This window comes from Camellia sinensis, chromosome 9 (assembly GCF_055761805.1).
Source record: "Camellia sinensis isolate YWXY chromosome 9, ASM5576180v1, whole genome shotgun sequence".
Lineage (NCBI taxonomy): Eukaryota > Viridiplantae > Streptophyta > Magnoliopsida > Ericales > Theaceae > Camellia > Camellia sinensis.
The window spans coordinates 98,319,123-98,341,732 of NC_138969.1; the positions used below are offsets into that span (position 1 = coordinate 98,319,123).

The 22,610-nt window shown below is 36.6% G+C and overlaps 1 pseudogene across 1 annotated transcript in view; it reads left to right on the plus strand.

Moving 5' to 3' along the window:
- Positions 1 to 3,790: 3,790 nt before the first annotated feature.
- The window catches only part of LOC145799644 (ABC transporter C family member 2-like), a 42,252-nt pseudogene continuing 23,432 nt past the window's right edge, over positions 3,791 to 22,610 (plus strand). The window contains exons 1-10 of the transcript XR_014341302.1: positions 3,791 to 3,799; positions 5,777 to 5,833; positions 8,053 to 8,118; positions 9,638 to 9,712; positions 10,632 to 10,739; positions 11,590 to 11,778; positions 14,796 to 14,860; positions 16,500 to 16,680; positions 16,963 to 17,306; positions 18,115 to 18,869. The product of XR_014341302.1 is annotated as an ABC transporter C family member 2-like (transcript). The remainder of the gene's footprint in view (positions 3,800 to 5,776; positions 5,834 to 8,052; positions 8,119 to 9,637; positions 9,713 to 10,631; positions 10,740 to 11,589; positions 11,779 to 14,795; positions 14,861 to 16,499; positions 16,681 to 16,962; positions 17,307 to 18,114; positions 18,870 to 22,610) is intronic.

Below are 22,610 nucleotides of genomic sequence, written 5' to 3' on the forward strand. Positions count from 1 at the left end.
AAAGAAACAAGCCCTGAGAAGAACGGCCAACTTCAATCCCAAGAAAATACCGAAGATGGCCCAAGTCTTTGGTGTAAAATTGTTGTCCCAAATACTACTTCAAATCAGCAATACCATTGGAGTCACTCCCTGAAATGATGATGTCATCCACATAGACAATAAGAACAATACTCCCAGTAGACAAGTGGCGAACAAAAATAGAGTGATCAAAAGTGGAACGGTGAAAGCCATAGGCAAGCACAACAGCACTGAAGCGATCAAACCAGGCACGAGGGGACTGCTTAAGACCATACAAGGCCTTCCTCAATCAACAAACAAGATGCTCTTGGCCGGGAACAACATAGCCAGGGGGCTGATCCATATAGACCTCCTCGTGGAGATCACCATGGAGAAAAGCATTCTTGATATCCAGTTGATATAAAGGCCAAGACTGATTAACGGCAACAGAGAGAAGAATCTGAACAGAGTTAAGACGGGCCACAGTAGAAAAGGTCTCCAAGTAATTAACACCATAGGTTTGGGTGTAGCCTTTAGCTACCAGGCGAGCCTTAAGTCACTCAACAGTTCCATCAAGAAGATACTTAACAGTATAAATCCAACGACAACCCACAATAGATTTGCCAGATGGCAGAGGGGTAAGGTCCCAGGTCTGATTTTGATGAAGAGCATGCATTTCCTCATCCATGGCAAACTTCCAACTAGAGATGGACATAGCCTCAAGATAGGTGCGAGGAATGGAAATACTAGACAAGCTACAAGCAAAAGAGTGAAGGCCAGGAGAGAGGCGATCATAAGAAATGAAATGAGCAATAGGATGTTGAGTGCAAGTGCGTTTACCTTTGCGGAGGGCAATAGGAAGGTCATTAGATGGTAAAGCAGCAGGTGGAACAGGGGCCTCAGACGAAGGAGATGAACTGGTCGGGCCACAAGACACAATGCGACGAGCTTGAGACCGTTGATAAACCTGCAAAGGAGGGGTAGAAGTGAGAGGAGAGGGAGAGGATAGAGGAGTGGATGTGGAAGGAGCATAAGAGGGAAGAGTAGGAGTGAGAGAGACGGGCTCCCCCTCATGAGAAGAGAGAAGATCAGTAGATAATTGTTGCCCAGAGGAAGAAAAAACGGAGTAGACTCAAAAAACGTTACATCAGCACTAACAAAGTAGCGACGAGACTCAAGATGATAACACCGGTACCCTTTTTGAGTGCGAGAATAACCTAAGAACACACACTTGCGTGCACGAGGAGATAACTTATCCAACCCAGGGTCAAGAACATGGACAAAGGCCACACACCCAAAAATGCGAGGAGGCAAGGGAAAAGGAGATGTGGTGGATATAACAGAGAATAGGGAGATGTGTGTACAACACTAGAGGGCATGCAATTGATAAGCAAACAAGCAGTGAGAACAGCATCGCTCTAAAACTGTTTGGGGACATGCATATTAAACATCAGGGTGCGAGCAACATCTAGCACATGGTGGTGTTTCCGTTCTGCAACACCATTTTGTGGGGATGTATGAGGACAACTAGTTTGATGAATAATACCATGAGCATCACAAAAGGTAGTTACAATAGATTGCACATATTCTAAGGCATTATCAGATCGAAATATCTTAATACGTTTGCCAAATTCAGTAAAGATTTCATTATAAAACTTAGAGATGATGGAAGGCAAATTAGATCTTTGTTTCATTAAAAACAACCAAGTCATCCGAGAGTAATCATCCACAAAAATAACAAAATAAAAGAACCCATTAACAGTGGGAGTTCTAGAAGGACCCCAAATATCTGTATGGACAAGAGCAAAAGACTCAGACACACGACTAACACTACGACGAGGAAAAGAACTACGATGATGCTTCCCAAATTGACAGGCTTCACACTCAATCTGAGAAACATGACTCAAACCCGGAACAGCTAACTTGAGCTTGGCCAAGGAGGGATGACCCAAGCGAAAATGCCACTGAAGAGGAGATACACTAGTACTCAACACAGCAGATGGAGGAGGAGACGTCTCAGCGTCCAAAAAGTATAAGCCATCCTTCTCATGCCCCGAACCAATCATTCTCTTGGTCTGGAGGTCCTGCAAAACACATGAAGTAGAAGAAAAGGTTATCAAACAATGGAGAGCTTGAGTCAATTGGCTAACAGAAAGCAAATTAAATGGAAATTTAGGAACATAAAGACCAGAAGGTAAGGACATGGATGGAGTGGGATGAAGAGGACCTTGACCACAGACAGGCCGAGAAGATCCATCAGCAAGTATAGTGGTATGATCAACAGGTCTAAGAGAGGAATTACCAGAGACATGAGAACTAGCACTAGAGTCTAGGAGCCAAGGCTGAGAGGACTTAGCCACACATGCAATATTACCTGAACTAGCCATGGTAGCAGTAGAGGAAGAAGGTAGACTAGGCCGGAGAGACTGGACAAGGGTAGTAAGCTCACTAATTTGAGTAGTAAGTGTCTCATGCGAAGTAACAGGAGAAGCATCCGAGCCAATGGACAACAAAGAAGACTGTGAGGAGGGGACATCCATAACCTGATGGACATGATTAGGTCTGCCATACTTTTGCCAACACCAAGGTTCAGTATGACCTTGGGAACCACAATGAGTACACTTGCGATCGCCACGTATACGAGAACTAGGTCCACTACTACTTCCACCACGGAAACCACCACGTGAGCCACCACTACGAGAACCACCTCCACGAGAGCCCCGTGAACCAGAAGAAGAGCTCCGGGAACCAAAAGAACTATGAAAACCCCCGCGAGTAGACCCATGATCACCACTACTAGAAACCAATGCAGAAGATGATAAAGAAGAGGACCCAGCAGTGGATTGTGCTTGTCCCAATGAAGAGCGTAACAGCCTAGAATAGGCATTGGCAGCTGAAGGTAAAGTGTCACTGGCAAGAATCTGATCTTTGAACCCTCGCAACTCAGGATCTAAGCCAGAAAGTAAAGAAGCCATCATAAACTCCTCCCAATGTTGTTTCTGGGTGGTCTCATCAGTAGTGAAAGGTCGATGCTGCAGTAACTGATCCCACAAAGTCTTGAGACTACTATAATAATCAGGGAGAGACCGGCCAAATTGACGCATAGCAAAAATCTGTTCATATAACTCGTAGACCCGAGAGACATTACTTTGATTTGAAAAAGACTCAGCAAGGGAGTCCCAAATGGCCTTAGAGGTATCACAAAATTCCACGGTAGTAGCAACCTGTGGTTCCAGACTATGCTAAATCCAACCCATCACACAAGAATCCTCACAACACCAATCATCATAATCCTTATCATCAGTAGGAGGAGGGAGTTGACTAATATAGCGGGACTTCTTCTTACCTCATAAAAAAATCTTGACAGCATGGGCCCAAGCCAAATAATTAGCACCATTCAATTTCTTTGTAGTGATAGATTTAGGCATGTCATCATCTTTACCCATAGTTATAGCCTTAGCCTCAATCTCAACCATAATGATCAACCAGACTTGCAAACAGCCAATACCCACACCCACAATCACCAATATAAACACAGAACTAGCTCAACAACCAAGTTTGGACCCAAATGAGACCAACACATCAACTCAACAGTAGCAATCAATAAAGAGAGGACAAATATCCCCTGCTAGAAGGGTTTTAACCCTTATAGAGGAGCCTTCAATAGGTAGAACCGAAGAACACAAGGTGACTGGACCAGAAACAGCCAAAAATCGAACAGAATATCAACCCAACAGGAGTAAAACGACAAATTAAGATCAAGGACCCTTGGAGGGGTAATTGAAACTGCATAATGGATGAGGTAAATAGCCTAAAGGGGAGGGAGGTGAATAGGCTTCAATGGTAATTATACCATTCAATTGAAATTTCTATGATAATTGTTAGGAAAGATAGTAAACAGTAAATCAAAGCATCCACATGAATGCACAAAAGATTAATAGAAAAACCCTCCAAAATAGAAAAACCAAAGACACCTTTCCGGTTAAGATAATACACTATTCAAAAGATTAATACAAGACCGAAGTTAAGTGACTTATAACTAGTACCTCAGATGCACGCACTTACCACATTTGAACTCTTGTAGTCCACGAAAACTCATTTCCTCCCAAACACAACGAATCTTATAGCCACAACCCACATGACTTTGAAACCCTTTTTCTTGAATGTGAACTCATCTTCCATGGATTTTGCAAAATTCGATCCTTGTTGCAACGTCTCTAACCAATGGCAATCAATGGTGCACTCCGATGATTTTCTCTTTCAACTCTTGTTGCCTTTGGAGTATAACTAAGACACCTCAATTTTGTTACAAATGGTGATGAGGTGAATTGGAAGAATTTCGGCATAGCTCCTCTCTAAAAGATGAACGCTTCGAAGAATATAGAGAGGTTGGAAAAACCTTTGAGTGCTTGGAGAGGTAAATGTGGAGTATCCTTATCATGTGTTTCTCTCACCGAGTTTCTAGAGAACCTCCATTTCTTTTCTCTCTGTCTCTCTCTCTCTATATATATAGAATGTCCATCTCACAAATCTCCAAGACAAGGCCATTTGGACTTCATAGATTCTACAATAAAAGCTTTATTCATGACTCCATAGATTTTACTCCATGATTCATGACTCCATATGCCATGTTCCATGATGGCTTTACCCCATCCTTCCATCCACGTTTAGGGAAACATTCATTAGATTTTCTCTACTCCTAGTGAAAGACAAATTAAAGTTGTGTCATAAATCCATCTTTACCTCATGTTCCTGTGAAATCCACCTTTGTTTTTTCACCGTACGGCTTTGTCTTCATAGGCACGCGTGGAGACATTTTTATAGAGAATATCAATATCTTAGCTTCAAAAGATGTCATAAATATGATAAATAGCTCTATCGCTTGGCACTACAACAACAGTACCAGTAAACATTTCTACGGTACCTGAATAGTGTCATCGCTCAAGCGACTATCTAATGTAATTTGAGCAATGTATGTGGGCTCACATTTTTATTGAGTTGAAGTCCACAACTTGAGCAATTGATCCACCTTTTGAGCGATTGCTCTTTATCCTAGGCTAAGGTGTTGCTCTTCTAGTAGGAGAGACACTTTCCTGTTTGTGCCCCATCTCGCTTTGTTAAGTCTTCCAGGCACATTTACAACTCACTCATGCATCTGCAAAAGTACAATTGAACAACCAATGCTCATTTCAAACAGAAATTGAGTCATTAACAAAAAGTTTTGTCCCTTGAAATTGTTATCTCCATTTTCTATGATAAAACTTGACTCAACCAAATACCAATACATATTTACGTAGACTAAGTGTTCTCAAATACAAATGAAAGGGAAACAATACATGACAGTGTACCATGTTTGTTCTTCGAAATGAATCCTGCATAATAAGTTAGAAACTCAACACAACAACACAAGTGAGTATGTCCAATGTAAACATCATATAAATCAAATCAAAGCAGATTAAACAAGACAAGTAGAACCTATAACAAAACATGTGAATAATCAACACAAAGATTTGTCCACGCAAATTTGCCAACCCAAAAAAACTAACAGAGCTCGTATCATGTGCATTCATTATGGTTATTTAATTTTGTTGTAAAGTATGGCTAGAGCTTGCATTACATTTCTTCAATGTAGTTGTCCTAGGACAAATAGTCAACCTTGGTGAAATTTTTATTAATTTGCTCTTTGTTTTTCTTCATATTTTGAAAATCTTATGATTCGTATGATAATCACTTATATTATGTTTGTTGTCTTACTCATCATTCTTCAACAATCTTGTAGATTGGGGATGATCTTTCTCAGTTTGTTGGGCCAGTTTTGTTGAATCATCTCTTATAGGTTAGTCTTACCATTCAAATGCATAGTGATGCATCCCATCTTTGTTCCTTTGTGATCCAAGGCCCATAAAAGGGCCTTTGACTTATTTGTACACTAGCAAATTACTCGTGCCTAAAGGCACTTACGACACAATTTGATCCCAGGTAAATTAAACACCCTTTCATGCCTTTGACCAATCATAGCCCCCACAGCTGAAACCAAACCAACCACTACTAAAACCCAGATAAACCACCAGACTCTTGAAATCCGGTTTAATCTGCCGCTGATGAAAAAGGTTGTACCATTGCTTGACATCGTCAGCCATCACTGCTATTGTCACATCTACTACTATCACCTAGTTGTTGGAAAAGAGAAATCACAAGTAGAAGAAAAAGACGAGAGTTCAAAAATTAGAATTTGGGGCACAACCAATTATCAAGTAATTACTAGAAATTTAGGTTTTACAATTTAGGAAAGTGGATGTTAGTATTGAGTTTAATTCGACTCATTAAAATATTTAAATGAAATTTTATTATCACATATGGGTTTTTTTTTTATTATTTATTTTTTATGGAGGAGAGGACTATTAATTTGAAAGAAAATATTAAAAATAGTTTTAATAATTGATAGTAAAATATTAGTATTTGAACTAAGAAGGTTCATTAATTGTTAAATTCTAAATTTGAAATGTATAACTCATTTTCAATATAAAAGTTTTGGAATAACAATTATTTAAGAAAAGTGAAAAATTAGCATATATCAAAGAACCCGACACATAATTCATGTTGAAAGGCCATAAAATTTAAGAAAACTTGAAAATATTGCCTTATAAAAGGGTTGAAAGTTGAAAGTGAACAAACTACATTAACAGTAGAATTGAAAGCAAGATTAATCCTACATTCTAACCAATTGTATTTCATAGACATTTCAAAAAGTGATGAGTTTTATTATATAAATTTTCAATATAAAAGTTTTGAAATAACTACTATTTAAGAAAATTAAATTTTTATTTACTTTTATTGTATACATGTTGAAAGTCTATAATTTAAGAAAATTTAGATCTATTGCCTTATAAATCAATTGATCAATAATATCAAGATGAGTATAGATTTGCTAAAGTTGAAGATCGCAACTTCACTGTGAAGTTGACCCATTACAGGGCAAACTTGGACCTACTTCGGTAATCTAAACCGTTCATCTCATACAACTAACAGAGAAAATTATCCATGCAAAAAATCAATTTGATCCAACATCGATTGTCATACCATTATATTGTTTTTATCCATATGACATACATGTTTTTTAGAATGGACAGTTCATTTGTTATAATATATATGTGATTACTTACGTTTGATCAACCAAATTTTTTGCATGCATGTTCTTCTCTACTTATCATATGAGATGAGCGGTTCAAATTATTGTGATGAGTACAGATTGGTCCCACAATGCACCAACTTCATCTATGGAGTTGAGATCTTCAACTTCAAGAAATTCGAACTCCATAAGGACATATTTATTTATATTTTATAAATTCAAAATTCTATTAAAATTGATTAAAAACTTTCAAATCCAAATAACTAAAAATGTTTTGTAATAATCTATTTAATTTGCTGAATTAACAAATTTGTTGAATTGGCATGGGTAACTATAATCTATAATTTATATTTGTACCAAAAAAATTAGTTCCTAAAAATTTGCTTTTTTATCAAATTTTATAGTGCTTAATACTTTCCTAAAAGTATTCATTTTAATCCTAACACAACCAATAATGCAATATGAAGCACTTCCACTTTGCTTTTTGAGATATAATATGGATCTTGTAATTCTAAGCAATTTTTCAAAATTCCATGTCATCTTATTGATACACATGCTTTTTGGATGTTTGTCCATCTCCTCTTTTTACTTTTTTTTTATTATTATTTATTAATCCCTTATAAAAGATTGTGCAAAAATGTACCTAAAAATAGTTTTGTAGCCAATTAAATCATTCACAGTTAGGAACACTTATATATTGAAAAAAGTAGGTTGAGCTCATGAAGTCAATATTCACTGAAATAAGAAATTATAATATATACTTACTGGGTAAGCTCATAATTTCTTTATAATACTATAAATCTTGTATATTTTTTTCCCACTCTTGTGTTCGCCCTTTACTTCTCATTTTTATGTATGCAAAGGATGCCATTTGAGCTTTATAGTTTGTATTTGGCCTACAAAGTTTATGATACTACTGATTACAGTCAATGGAACGAGGTGATCCAGCATGGGTTGGCTACATTTATGCCTTCTCAATCTTTGTTGGGGTGGTATGATTTCTATCCTTCTTATTTTTACAAAGTATTTATGTTAAAAAAAAATATGTATCAGATTTATCTCATATTTATTTTTCTCAAGGGAGTAAATTGCTCTTCCTTTAGTATTTCTTTTTATTTTTCCTCCTTTGCATGCTATTAATTTCATTAAATAATCACTAATAAATATTACATGTCATTTGGCATTCTGGAGATATCACATGTACGGGTTTAGTATTAATTATCTGGGTCATTTTTCTTCTTTAATTTAACTTCAACTAACATCACAAAATTTATTAATTGAAATTAAATTCAAAATCCACTAGGAAATACAATATACATAAAAAAGAGAGAGGAAATCATTCGAAACAGGACCAACACCGGCCAAAGTTGTGGAGATGCCATTGACAGCCATCACATTAGTAGAAGAAGGAGGAGAGAAAATAGAAATAAGCAAAGAAGGATCATTTTCCATATGGTGTGTAGCACCTGAATCAAATACCCAAGTGGAGTGAGATGCGGAAGACAAACCTAATGAATTGGGATTGGTCCTCTACAGATGGGGCAGTAGCTGAACCTTTCTTCCAAGGCAACTAGTGTCCAAGATACCTATCTCTGTTGCTGCCCAAAATTCTGTCAATGTAAAAGTTTAGGACACTGAGCCTTCCAGTGACCTTTCTGGTGACAAGAACGGCATTCATCCAAATGTGAATGAGTGAATGATTTGCCTTGTGTACTAATTCGATGGCCAGTAAACAGTGTCCAAACTTTTTATATCATGACCATAGGATGGGCTTGGATTGAACTTGAAATTTTGAGGAAGAATAGTATCTTGCAATTATCTTTCAGACTCAACATCATAAGGCATACAATTAGGTGTTTCAAATATTTAAAGCAATTACTCATTTGAAGTTGCCAAAAGCTGTCTAAGTCTTGAAATGGGAGATGCACCCTAAAAGATATACGAAAATGGCAATGAGACATGAATGGGAAGACAATCTGAGACATTTGTTGAAAAATAAAAAGGAAAGGGAAGAAAGAGATCTATATTCAGACGTTAATGATATTTGACGTTTTTTTGGGAACTAAGTGAAACTCAGGCTCTTTCCGAGGACTTAAAATTTCTTGGGAGAAGTTTTTGGAGGTTTTATCTTTCTTTTATTTTGACTGTGCAATCTAACCCCTTCCAGACCCCCATCAAATAGAAACTAAATTGGTTGTGTTTTTATTCTCTTCCACAATTTATTAATTCTGTCCTTATATTTATGTTGTTGAATATTGAAGTCACATTCCACAGTTTTCGGATGAGAGCAAAAAGTCCTAGGACTGCATATTCTTGAATATGTTATTTTGAATGTTCTCTATGCTGAACATTAAACTGCCGTTGTTAATCTTTGTTACTACAAGATTTAAGAAGTTGCTTTCTATAAGCATTCTTTTCTAAGATAATTTATGCCTAGAGTACAACTGATCATGGAAGTTGTACTTGTAGTTTGTGATCATTGCATTGACTAGATGATTTTCCATGGTTCAGTCAGTTGGAGTGCTTTGTGAAGCTCAGTATTATCAAAATGTTTTACGTGTTGGTTTCAGGCTAAGATCAACTTTGGTAAATTCTCTTTCTCCAATAATAGTGTTAAGATCTGCATGTGGTTTATTTCTGTATTTCTCTTTCAATTTTGGTTGTTTTTTTGTATCACTTAACATGTTTCTTTTACTGCATTAGCATTACTTGTTTGACCCGGGGCGGCCACAAATACAAGAAAACCAACAGTACACTGCATACCATATCAGATTTTGGGGATAAACTAGATTTATATAATCGGATTAGGGGTTTCTTCTAGCATACCGAGGGCTTGGGTGGAGAGTTTGAATGAATCTGCTTGTGGCAGAAGTTTGTTCTCTATTCAATTTACATCATCCGGCATGTCTATTTATCAATTTTTCTCTAGGTTTTGATATGAACAGACCAGGATTCTTGAGCATGTCTTATGCCTGAGGTTTAAAACTTTCTGATTTTTGGCAAAAAACTTTGGCTCAAGGAGGAGGCTGAATGATATAGTTTAGAAAAGTCACTGACCAAGAGAAGAAGCATAAGATAGAAAACAGCTGGTATATTATTCTAATTGTGTGATAGGTATTTTATTTATTTTGGTGAGAATGGTGCTCTTGAAATAAGTAATGCATCTCTTTTACAAGAGGAAGAAAATAAAACTCTACGTAAACTGTGGGCCCTTCAAATGCCAGAATAGATATTAACCATGGTCATATTATTAGTTTTCTCATGAAAACTTCTTGATCATATTTCCCTTTTTCAAACTTTTGTGATGCCTGACCCAGACACTTGTCCAAATGCTGTCAAATATAGCTCACAAAGAATTTTCATTTCCCATTTTTAGATGTCAATGAAATGTTAATCAGTTGTTATGGTTGGTGATATTGGTAATGTTCAATGTAGATTCTTTTGGAGTTCTATGATGTCTTGCCAATTTGAAAGCACCAACTTAATTTGACTTTCTCGTTTGTAGGTGGCTGCTGTATTTCACAAATCCTTAAGACTAACCCATGAAGGTCACAAGCAGTTCTCATCTGGAAAGATAACAAATTTGATGACAACCGATGCTAATGCACTTCAGGCATGCTATTTTTAATAATTATGCACATGCACACAACCTCACATGTAAATAAACCTTATTATGCCCAATGCTAAATTCATTATGCTTTTATATTATACTCTATTTGAGGACACTACAAGTATGAAATTTTGATGAAGCTTTGGGAAGTCAGACAATGGTTTGTCCTCTTTCTATTCTGAATAATATTATGATATCATCAATTTCACCATGATTGTTTCCAAAGAGAATAAGTTGACAATTCTCAATTGTCAGAACTTTTCATGGGACTTCTCTGTATGTATGAAGAAAACTAGTGATGATTCACATGTAATTGCATTATTTGGGAAATGTGTCTGCAACAAGTATGCCATGTCTGAAAGTATACGTGTCAAGTAAAAAAATTCTTGGATTTTCATTTTTTTGAAATTCAGCTGGTAATTTTTTTCTTTCCAGTCCGTTGTTTTTTATTTTAAGTTGGGAATCGGAACCTAGTTGGTCTCTCAAACAAAATATCAGGGGCTCTAGTCCCCTTGTCTTTTGAATACAAAATAATAATAATAATATTAATAATAATAATAATAATTGTTATAATAATAATAATTTTGACCTTATAGTTTTAAAATGAAGTCGAATTTTCTGTCCCCCACCAAGGGTTATAAATCTGCAATAGTACAACTTATATAAAAAATTAAAGACAATCTGCAATAATACAGACTCGTTATAGTTAGAAATTTTGATTTGCAAGGTATGCATTTTATGATATGACTGACTTTGGTCTATACTTGATTTTGGTACCAATCATGTCTGCATATTTTGGTAGTCTTTTGCAGTTGCTTGGATTGAATTATAAACTCGTATGTCCTTTGTTCAGCAAATATGCCAACAACTTCATGGTTTATGGTCAGCTCCATTTCGTATCATTATTGCTATGGTTCTTCTTTATCAGCGATTGGGTGCTGCATCACTTCCTAGTTCCCTAATGTTAGCTCTAATGTTCCCCATACAGGTAACCATAGTTTTTCCTGCTGCTTTGAAGCTGCATATGGGTTTTGTCTTAATGGTGTGTTGCATGTGATGATCTTTTTCTTTCAAGTCTTGTCATTACTTATTAATGTTGTTTCTGACTTCTTCTTTTTTTTTTTTTTTTTTTTTTGTGTGTGTGTGTGTGTGTGTGTGTGTGTGGGTGGGTGTGTGTGTTTTGAAAATTTTTGGATTCCATGTACTTTGAATAAAATCTTAACCATCTTTTTTGGTTGACCCTGTTTAGCATTTTCTATTCCCATTCTATTTTGTCTAGGGAATGGTTGTTAAATGGCCTCAGTAGCTAGGAAGGCACCCAGAATTTCATAAGCACTCCTCTTGTTCATCTATTTGAATGTTTTTCTGATATTATACTATTTTTGATGATTTAACATTTCAAAATATTTTAAGGAACAAAAGTCATGCTTGTGTGAGTGTTCTTAAATCAAGGAGCTACAAATTTTAGAAAGAGATGAAAGTTAGGCATGGCTCAAAATGAAATATTGAGGGGTTCTAAAAGAAATAATAGAAAAAAGAAAAGAAATAAAGGAGGTAGGAGTAGTGTGCGTGTGTCCACGGTTTTGAAGTAAACAGTTCAATTAAAGTCCAATTATCCAATCTACTAAATTATCATACTTCTGTATGCTTTAGTTTAATTGTTTTCTACGTCTAAATCTGCTTTATTTATTCATTTGAGCTGATAATATTATCTCTATTATCTCTCTATATTCAACCTTAATGCCTTATTACAAAATTCAACTGTCAGTTTATTTTATGGAAGAACCCCTGGTGTCTTTGAAGGCAGATATAGTAGTAATACTCAATAGGGGCCACCACCGCCCTCCCCTCCCCTCCCCTCCCCCCCCCACCCCCACCCAACCAAACTTTTGAAAAATTGCATTTTGGCCATGCAATTTTGAATATTTATAAAAGAAGTTTGTATTTTGGAACAAAAGTTACAATCAGCAAGATCAAACAAAGTAAACAAAGCAAACTAAAAATGATTTCAAGATGAAACCACCAATGTTTAAAAAGATGACAAATTACGGAGAGAAACTACTTCTAAACTAAGAAAGCTACTCCTAGATTATGCCAAGTCTAAAACTAAGTTGTTGTATTGTTGATGATGTCCATTCCCTTTGGGCACCTTCTGCTTTTATACCTCCCCATTTTTCTCTGGCCCATGATTGCATGATTCCCCTATATCCTGCAACTGCTACTGCACAACTGCTGCAACTGCTCTCGCTTCCCAACCCTCAAACTTCGCCAACTCTTCATTTCTATCTGTCGAACCACCTCTCCTTCATGTTGCCACGTGTCCCTCAGTCCTTTGGACCTTCCATCGACAGAGAAAAACTTCCATTATGCACATGACTCTTCTTGTAAGTTGCCCACTAAGCCCATGACCTAGCCTGATAACTGCTCCATCATCTGGACTTATCCTGATAATTGCTCCATCATCTGAACCATCCGATGCATGTGATTAGCCTCTCTAATGCCACCAGCCCCTTGACTGCTGAAAGACTTCATTTTGACTTCATTGCCACATGCCATCATCCGATTAATCCACCTGTCGATAGGAATTTTACAAAAATGGGTGCAAACGCCACCCCAAAAATAAATAAAATGGTAAAAAGGTAAAACTTCAATCAAAATAGCAGTCTTGGTGTCTCAATCACAAGATTAAAACGTTGTAACGAAGGGAATGAAAATAAAGATAGTTCAATCGGACCATCGGCTGACTAGATTTACTTGTCGGAGCTGTATGGAGATGAGAGGTCGACCAGACAGGCTAGTCGAAGTTCCAAGGCAGACCAGAAGTGTTAGTTGGAGTCGCATGAGTGACTAGATGGTTTGGGTTGAATCATGAAGCAGAGTTGGATGACCTAGGTGAATCACAAACTGGCCAGAGGCCTGGGTGACAAGCGACGAAGGTCAGAGGGGATCTAACGAGTGTCATGACCCCTCCTAGGGCAGGAGGAGCAGCCAAAAAACAAGTACAATCAGTCGTAGGTGATGGGTAGCCTTCGAAATTGGCTGGGTAGTGGTCTGTGCTCTTTGATTGGTGTTGGGTGATGATGAGACGATGATGGGTGCTAGGATTAAAACCCTAAGGCTCTGATGCACTGTTTGATTTAGAGAAAAACTTAGGGAATGATACTGATATCACCCCCTTTTATATTAATCAACCAAAACTATTACAAAGAAAATCCTAAGGCACTCACAATATAATCTAAATAAGGAATAAATAATAGAATGATTCTAACATATATTCTAACAAAACTTTGATTAGGGCTAGAGAGAAAGAGATGAGGAACAAAAAGAAGACTATCTATTAAATGTATGTTTTTAGGTTCTTGAATAAACCTAAAACCATCGGCAAATATTTATATAAAATACAATATGACCATATGACCATAGTACCCTCAACACAAAAATAACATATATCACTGTATATTCTAACATGTTCATTGATTTCTTAATTGCTTCTAGGGAAAACAAAATTAAATGACCAAAATTAATATGAATCTTTTCTTGAATAGGTTTGCAATTGTGTTATGTTGTATGAACTTATATGATTTTAGGTAACTTTAAGTATATCTACCTGGAAGTGGTTTTGTGGTATTTTTAAAGAAAAAAAAGGTTGTCGGTTTTGGCTTCAATAAGGTAGGTAGAATGAGTTTCACTGCTGTAATAAATTTTCAAACACATTAAATAAACTCATTCTGTTTCAACCTCTATATTTCAGCTCAAAAATAAGAATCCTAGAATACTTGATCAAAATCTCATGTTGTATGTTGGACATGTGACTGACAATGATTGAAAATGATATCCACTGACATTGCTATATTTTTCATATTCTCTAATAAAAACATGTGATATTAGGGGGAAAATCCTATGTTATACATCCAAAACATGGACCATGATTAAAAAAATGTAGAAGTAAAATAAAATGATGGTTCAGATAGGAGATCAACTTAAAACGTGTCCTATTCTTTTGAATCGTTGTGTTGCTAATCCAAGTGACAGTTCTAATTTTTGTCTGGATTTCTTCAGAGCTGCTCTGACAGAATAACAGTTCTTGTGAACCTGATAGAAATCATCTTCTTTGCTTGTTTTGTGTATTCAAAGCTAAAAGTTGGAAGTTACATTAAAGTCATTATGACATAAATGTCCAATCTGAAGCAATTTTATTTTTCTAATTATAGTTTATACACTTATGAGTCATTTAAAAAATATTGTGAAGCATCCAACATCATTAGGGATGTTTCTTTTTCTTTTTATTTTCTTCTTTTTTTTCTTTCTAGTAGGAAATGAAGATGTAAAGTGGAATTCTTTGCTTAAGCAAAATGATCTAGAAACATGTTTTTTAATGAACAAATTTGGGTCTTCTGACTGATATTTGGTTAAATCACTCAAATAGAGATCCTACATTCATCTTTGTCACCTTCTTGGATGCACAGATTGTACTTAAGACAAAGATAGATATTTTTAAGTTTACACTGCTTAAGATTAGATGTTCTGGGTCAACTTTCTTCAAGGCCAACATAAAGAAGTCCATATGATTTTATTTGTCTTCTGCATGTGCATTGTCATAGCAGCTGAAGACTAGTCCTAATGAGATTGGCATTTACAGCGGTGGCAAAATTGGTAAAACACACTGTATAATGAAAAACAGTTGAAGAAAATAGACGGAAGTATGAAGTTGGAACTTGGTTTTGTGTTGATTGCATGCACATGGCATGCCTCAATTTTCATAATCATATCTACTCAGCTGCATAACAACAGATGAAACATCATAAGTGATTCTTTGAAAAGCAATTTGTAGATCAGTTAAACTGACACTACACAAAGCCATTTCCAAAAAAAGCGCATGAGAAAAAATTGAATGAAATTATGGAATCTTTTTTCAACTAGATTCATTATCATTTGTCCATGAGATGGAGATTAAAAAAGTCACTACCCTTTAATTTACTGTGAGATCGATATAGTTTAGAACATTCTTCTTATCTTCCTTCCTGATCGATACATACATACATACTTATATGCCTATACTTTTATTCACTCAACAGTAAGCACTTACCTTATCCCTCTAAATGCCATTATAGTAATGTTACTGTGGTGGGATGAAAATTATGCTCTTGCTTTCCCTTGTTGGCCGATAACTCTTCTTGACTCTACACCTGCACACAAGAAAACAATGAAGCCCTGACGAGTTGTTTTCGCTGGGTAAGTCCTCCGACGATCAGATTAGTTCTCTTTTGCTTTTCTTTCTTGCTTTGTGCTAATTTCTACTACTTGCATCTATTTTTTCACATATCTCTTCCTTCAGTTCTGAGTCCCTATTCATAGAATTCCTTCCTTTCAATTCTTCGTCATAACCTTTCTTTTTCTTTATCATGTCAATCCCATTTTTTCCCTCTCGATGGGACGTCCTCCCTTATACGATATTTTCATACACCTCCTTTTTCTCTTCGGTCAACCTCTCTTCTTCGGAAATCACTCCGGTCAGGCCTAATGTTGGTCGCCAAAGAACGGCACAAATCTTTGGCAAATGTTGCTGAAGAAGATGGATTTTCTTGTTCACCACAATCACAGTAGCAATACATGTCAATAGAGTAAGTACAGCTAATTGGTGAATATTATCTATACATAGGAGGCAAATAGTTGTGCTGTACAAGTCTCTTCCAATGTTGCCTCTTGAATTAAACCTGTTTGGAAATACCATGTCTTAATGTGTTTATATTGCTTCTCTTCCAGGTATAAAGATGCTTTAGGAGGTTTGTGGGTTGTCATGATACTGTTTATGTGCTACATTTTAACTGAAGTTCTTCGAGTCTTGAGTAGCACGTGGTTAAGTGTTTGGACAAAACAAAGCAGCCGAAGCAGTTTTGGACCAGGTTTCTTCATTCTGATTCACGCACTTTTGTCATTTGGTCAGGTATTTTGCCAACTTCATCTTTCAACTTACCTTCACCCTCCTGCAATTGCTTATCCCAATTTTCTTTTCTGTATTGTTTATCTTATTTAACTCAATAATTTCATGTGTTTATAATCATCTGTCCAGATATTATGTTCTTGGTTGGTAATACTAAAACCAAGTAGGAAAGAATATTGCACACACACAACATATATATATGTTATGCACAACAATGCCTATGCACTGGCTATGTTAGTTGAAAACAGAAAATGAGGTTTCTTACTCTGCATGTGCTGTATTCAGGTGATTGTGACACTGACAAACTCCTTTTGGTTGATTACATCAAGCCTTAACGCAGCTAGAAAATTACATGATACCATGCTACAGTCTGTACTCAGAGCTCCTATGGTATTCTTCCATACCAATCCAATTGGGCGGTTAATCAACAGATTTGCAAGGGATGTGGGTGATATAGATCGCAATGTTGCCAGTCTTATGAATTCATTTCTCAGCCAAGTTTGGCAGCTTCTGTCAACTATTGTGCTGATTGGCATAGTGAGCACAATCTCCCTCTGGGCCATAATGCCACTTCTGATTTTGTTTTATGCAGCCTATCTATATTATCAGGTTGGTTTTCTTTCTCTTCTGTTTTATTTTTTGATTTGTTGGTTTCCAAGTTGATAGCCTAAACCTACAATCCTGAGCTAACTTCTTTACCTGCACTAATTCAAAAAAGAACAGGGAACCTAACTTATTTTTCAGCGATGCAGCGCCCCTTGTCCATTTTTTGAAATGTCTGAAGGCAGGCAGAAAGCATCACTTACAGGAAACGACCTAGCCCTTACTCATATATTCATATTGGGATTCATGTTACAATAAGGCTGCCTAACACAAAACCTCCTTAACCAGGCTTGGACCAGCTGTGTAAAAGATGAAGCACTAAGGATGACACAGTCGGAGTTAGAAATTTCATTTAGCCAAAACTAGTAAAAGTGTCTATACTAGGCTAGCATATGTAGAAGCTTAAAAAACTCTCCAATTGAACTTGGGATTTCCTAAAACTTCCTTCTAGAAAAAGGATATCCAAAACTAATTAAGACACAAACATAATCCAATTAAAATTTCTCAGTTCACATTACTTTTCCTTTAGGATATCAACTTTAGAACAAAAAAATTAGGGGCTGATCCTCGTCAAAATAGGAGGTACATCTTTGGTCCCCATGGGAAATGTGTAGTGAGGGAAGGCAAAATAAAATAAGAAAATACGGGGCTAGTATCTTAAATCTGTCATCTTCAGCCATTCCTTATAGTGTATTTTTTGCAAATCAAACATTTACATAGCTTCACATATGCTTGTCATATCAAAATTGAAAATCATCAAATATTTCTCACATTGCTCATTTTATGTCAATTGAACCCTTGACTATAAACAATATATATGTCTGTTTCCCAAAGCACGAGCCGGGAAGTAAAACGCTTAGATTCCATTACCAGATCTCCAGTTTATGCACAATTTGGGGAAGCACTAAATGGTTTGTCAACGATTCGTGCCTACAAAGCATATGACTGGATGGCCAACATTAATGGAAAATCTATGGATAATAATATCATATTCACTCTTGTCAACACAGGTTCCAACTGCTGGCTTTACATAAGATTGGAAACATTGGGAGGCATCATAATATGGTTGACCGCAAGCTTTGCCGTCATGCAGAATGGAAAAGCAGAAAGCCAGTTAGCATTCGCATCTACGATGGGTTTGCTTCTCAGTTATTCTCTAAACATCACAAATCTACTGAGTAATGTTTTAAGACAAGCAAGTAGGGCTGAAAATAGTCTAAATGCTGTTGAGCGTGTTGGCACATATATAGATTTACCTTCTGAGGCTCCAGCTATCATAGAGAGCCATCGTCCACCACCTGGATGGCCTTCATTAGGATCGATTGAATTTGAAGATATTGTCTTACGTTACAGGCCTGAACTTTCTCCTGTCTTGCATGGATTGTCCTTCACTATCTCACCAAGTAAGATGGTAGGCATAGTAGGAAGGACTGGAGCAGGGAAATCTAGCTTGGTCAATGCTTTCTTTCGGATTGTAGAACTGGAAGGAGGAAGAATCTTGATTGATGATTGTGATGTTGCAAAGTTTGGGTTGATGGATCTGCGTAAAGTTTTGAGTATTATTCCACAATCACCAGTTCTTTTCTCAGGTATGCATTGTCCATAAACTGGGTTGCAGAGAATATAAGTTCCAAGTATACCCTACATTTTTTTTAATTATTATATTTCTCTTGAACTAGCCTCATTTGCTTTCCTCTTTGCGTAATTGGTACTTTCTCAACATAAAAGTCACATGTCTAGTATTATTTTGTCCTCACTTTTAAAAAATTGTTCAAGTTGACATCAGCCTTGGGATGAGTAGAATGCCTCTCCTGTGGTTCAGGAAAAACTAAATCCTTGACACTCTTTCTAGAATTTCAATTTCTTACCTTATAATTGTAGAATATTGAAATTTCCTAGATACTTTTGATAAATTAACTATCGTTTGCCGATTGGCAGTCTCCCAATCACCTTTTTCTATATGTGGGTGTTGCAACTGCTGTCTGCCTATTGCATCTTAGTAGAGGGTAATATAATGACATAGAAAACACAAGAAATGGTAGTTTGCTAGGTTGTGCATTATCCTGCCACCTCAGGCTAATATATATTTTCATGCACGTTTTCTTGCTTGTGATATTCTTTTGTTTATCTTTTGTACATAAGGACATAAAAATGTTCTACAATTATAACATGGCTGGTATTAGTTTTGCACACAGTTCATATTTGTCACATAAATCCTATGAAAAGGATGCTAGTATGCTACGTAATATATTTGTGCATGGAAGTGCAGGGCCAGCCCTAGCCCAAGGCAAGCAAGGCGGCTGCCTTGGGCCCCCAAATTTTGTCAAATTTTAACTCTTATGACATTTATTGGTTTAAAAATTAAAACCCAAATTAACTAATTTAACTTCACAATCGAAATTAAAGATTCTTAGAGTATTTCCAACCCTTCATAACTTTTTTTTCATCTAATTTTATTCTAAATTTGAAAAAAAAAATTTGATTTGATATAAACAACTCCAACCCTTTCATCAACTTTTAAAAGGATGAAAAGAATGATTTGGCTTTCCAATGAATAAGGAAGTGGCCATGTATATATAATAGAATCATGATACAATTTAGGAAACGATATAAATAAGGCACCAAATCAATGATTGACACAATTACAGATTATATACATAATACTAAAAATAAAAAGATTCTATATATTCTAATTTATATTCAACACTCCCCACTAAGCTGGTGTGAAGATATTCAACAATCGTAGCTTGCCAGTGGATGACTGAAGCAATGTTGGTCCTGCAAACTTTGTGAACATATCTGCTAACTACTGAGAGGAAGAGACAAAGGATGGACTCACAATACCAGTTCGAACATTTTCTCGAATGAAATGAATATCAACCTCTATATGCTTAGTAGTTAGTATGCTCATAAAGGACAAAATCAGAGGACAACATAATAGCAGACTCGTTCTCACAAAACAAGGAGGCAGGACCAATCTCCTCAAAACCCAACTTTGCTAAGATAGAATGAAGCCATAGTACCTCACATGTTCCCTGTGTTATAGCTCGATACTCAGCTTGTACAGAAGATCTAGAAACAACTGTCTGCTTCTTACTCTTCCATGATATAAGATGATCACCATAGAAAGTACAGAAGCCAGAAGTAGCACGTTGATCAATTCTAGATCCTACATAGTCAACATCAGTGAAAGAAGAGAGCCCAGATTGAGGAGCGACTGTAAAGAATAATCCGAAGCCAGGAGAGGTCTTCAAATATCTCAAAATGTGATGAACCACATCAAGATGTTCTGTATGAGGTGCATGCACGAATTGACTAACAACACTGACTGCAAATGTGAAGTCAGGTCTAGTGTTAGTCAAATAAATTAGACGTCCAACAAGATGCTGATACATGCCTGGGTCCTTTAGCAAATTGCTAGACTCTGATGTGAGCTTGACATTGCGATCCATAGGAGTAGAAGTAGGTTTACACCCTAACATACCAATATCCTGAAGTAGGTCAAGAGTGTACTTTCTTTGAGATGAGGAAATCTCTTGCTGTGAGCAAGTCACCTCAATCCCAAGAAAATACGTGAGACTCCCCAAATCCTTAATATCAAAGGTGTGTCCCAAATCCCTTTTTACTTGGTCAATGCCTACAGAATCATCACGTGTAAGAATAATATAATCCACATAAACCAACAAGACTATACACTGACCGGCTGAATTATGATGGATAAAGCAAGTATGGTTTGAGTGGCACTGAACAAACCCTATGGAGATAATGACAGAACTGAACCAAACCAAACTCGTGAAGACTGTTTCAAGACATACAAAGACTTGGGCAATCGACACACTTTTCCCAAATACTCCCCTTCAACCCGAAAACCAGGAGGTGTAATTTAAGAGGATACAAAGCTTGGGTGATGATTATGATATCATCACCTTTTATATTAATCAATCAACTATTACAAAAGGAAGCCCTCAGGCACTGATTAAGTAATCACCTTTTATATTGATTGATTGATTGACTGATTAAGGAATCACAATCAATCAATCAATCACAATCTAATCTAAATAAGGAAATAAGAAAGTATTCTAATACTCTCCCTCAAGCTGGTGTGAAGATATCTTGCATGCCCAGCTTGCCTAGAATGTCATGAAATGGTTTACTCCCAGCTCCCTTGGTGAGGATGTCTACAAATTGGTCACTTGACTTCACAAAGGGAGTACATATCATGCTGCTGGTGAGTTTCTCCTTGATGAAGTGGCGATCAATCTCAACATGTTTTGTCCTGTCATGTTGAATAAGATTGTGAGCTATGGTGATGGCAACTTTATTATCACAATATAGACACATAGAGTCTGTCTGGCCTATCCCCAGGTCACTCAACAACAGTCTAATCCATAAGAGTTCACACACATATTGTGCAATAGCTCTAAACTTAGCTTATGCACTCAATCTAGCCACCACATTCTGTTTCTTACTCCTCCAAGTAGATATCCTATCAGTTATTGACACTGCCCAATCAGCATCTGTATAGGCTTCCACTCTAAGGTGATCATGTCTGGAAAAGTAAAGGCCCTTTCCAAGAGAAGATTTCAAGTACTTTAGAATTCTTATAACAGCCTCTACATTTGATGAAGAGTATGCATAAACTGGCTAACCATGCTAACAACAATAACAATATCAGGACGAAAGTGAGATAAGTAAATGAGCTTACCCACTAGTCACTAATAACTCCCCTTATCAACAGTTGCTCCTCCTTCATCATCGCCAAGTTTCTTATTAGGTTCCAATGGGGTATCACATGCCTTACATCCAAGCATCCATGTTTCCTTCAAAAGGTCAAGAACATATTTCCTTTGTGAGATTAAAATCCCATCCTTAGAGTGAGCAACTTCGATTCCCAGAAAATACTTCAAGTTCCCCAAGTCTTTGATTTCAAACTCACTAGCTAAATATTTATTCAACAGGGGTATTTCCTCACTATTATCGCTTCTAAGCACTATGTCATCAACATAAACAATGAGAGCTGTAGGTCTTATCATATGAGGAATGTTTCACAAACAAAGTGTGATCTGCCTGACTTTATTTGAAACCATATTTAAGCATAGCTTGAGTGAATCTCTCCAACCAAGCCTTTGGAGACTGTTTGAGACCATAAAACGACTTCTGAAGCCTGCATACTTTACCCTTTGTCTGATGATCCTCAAAACCAGAAGGAATGTCCATATATGCCTCTTCTTCTAGATCACAATATAAGAAAGCATTCTTTACATCAAACTGATAAAGTGACCAATCTAAATTAGTTGCTAGAGAGAGAAGTATCCTGACTGAATTCATCT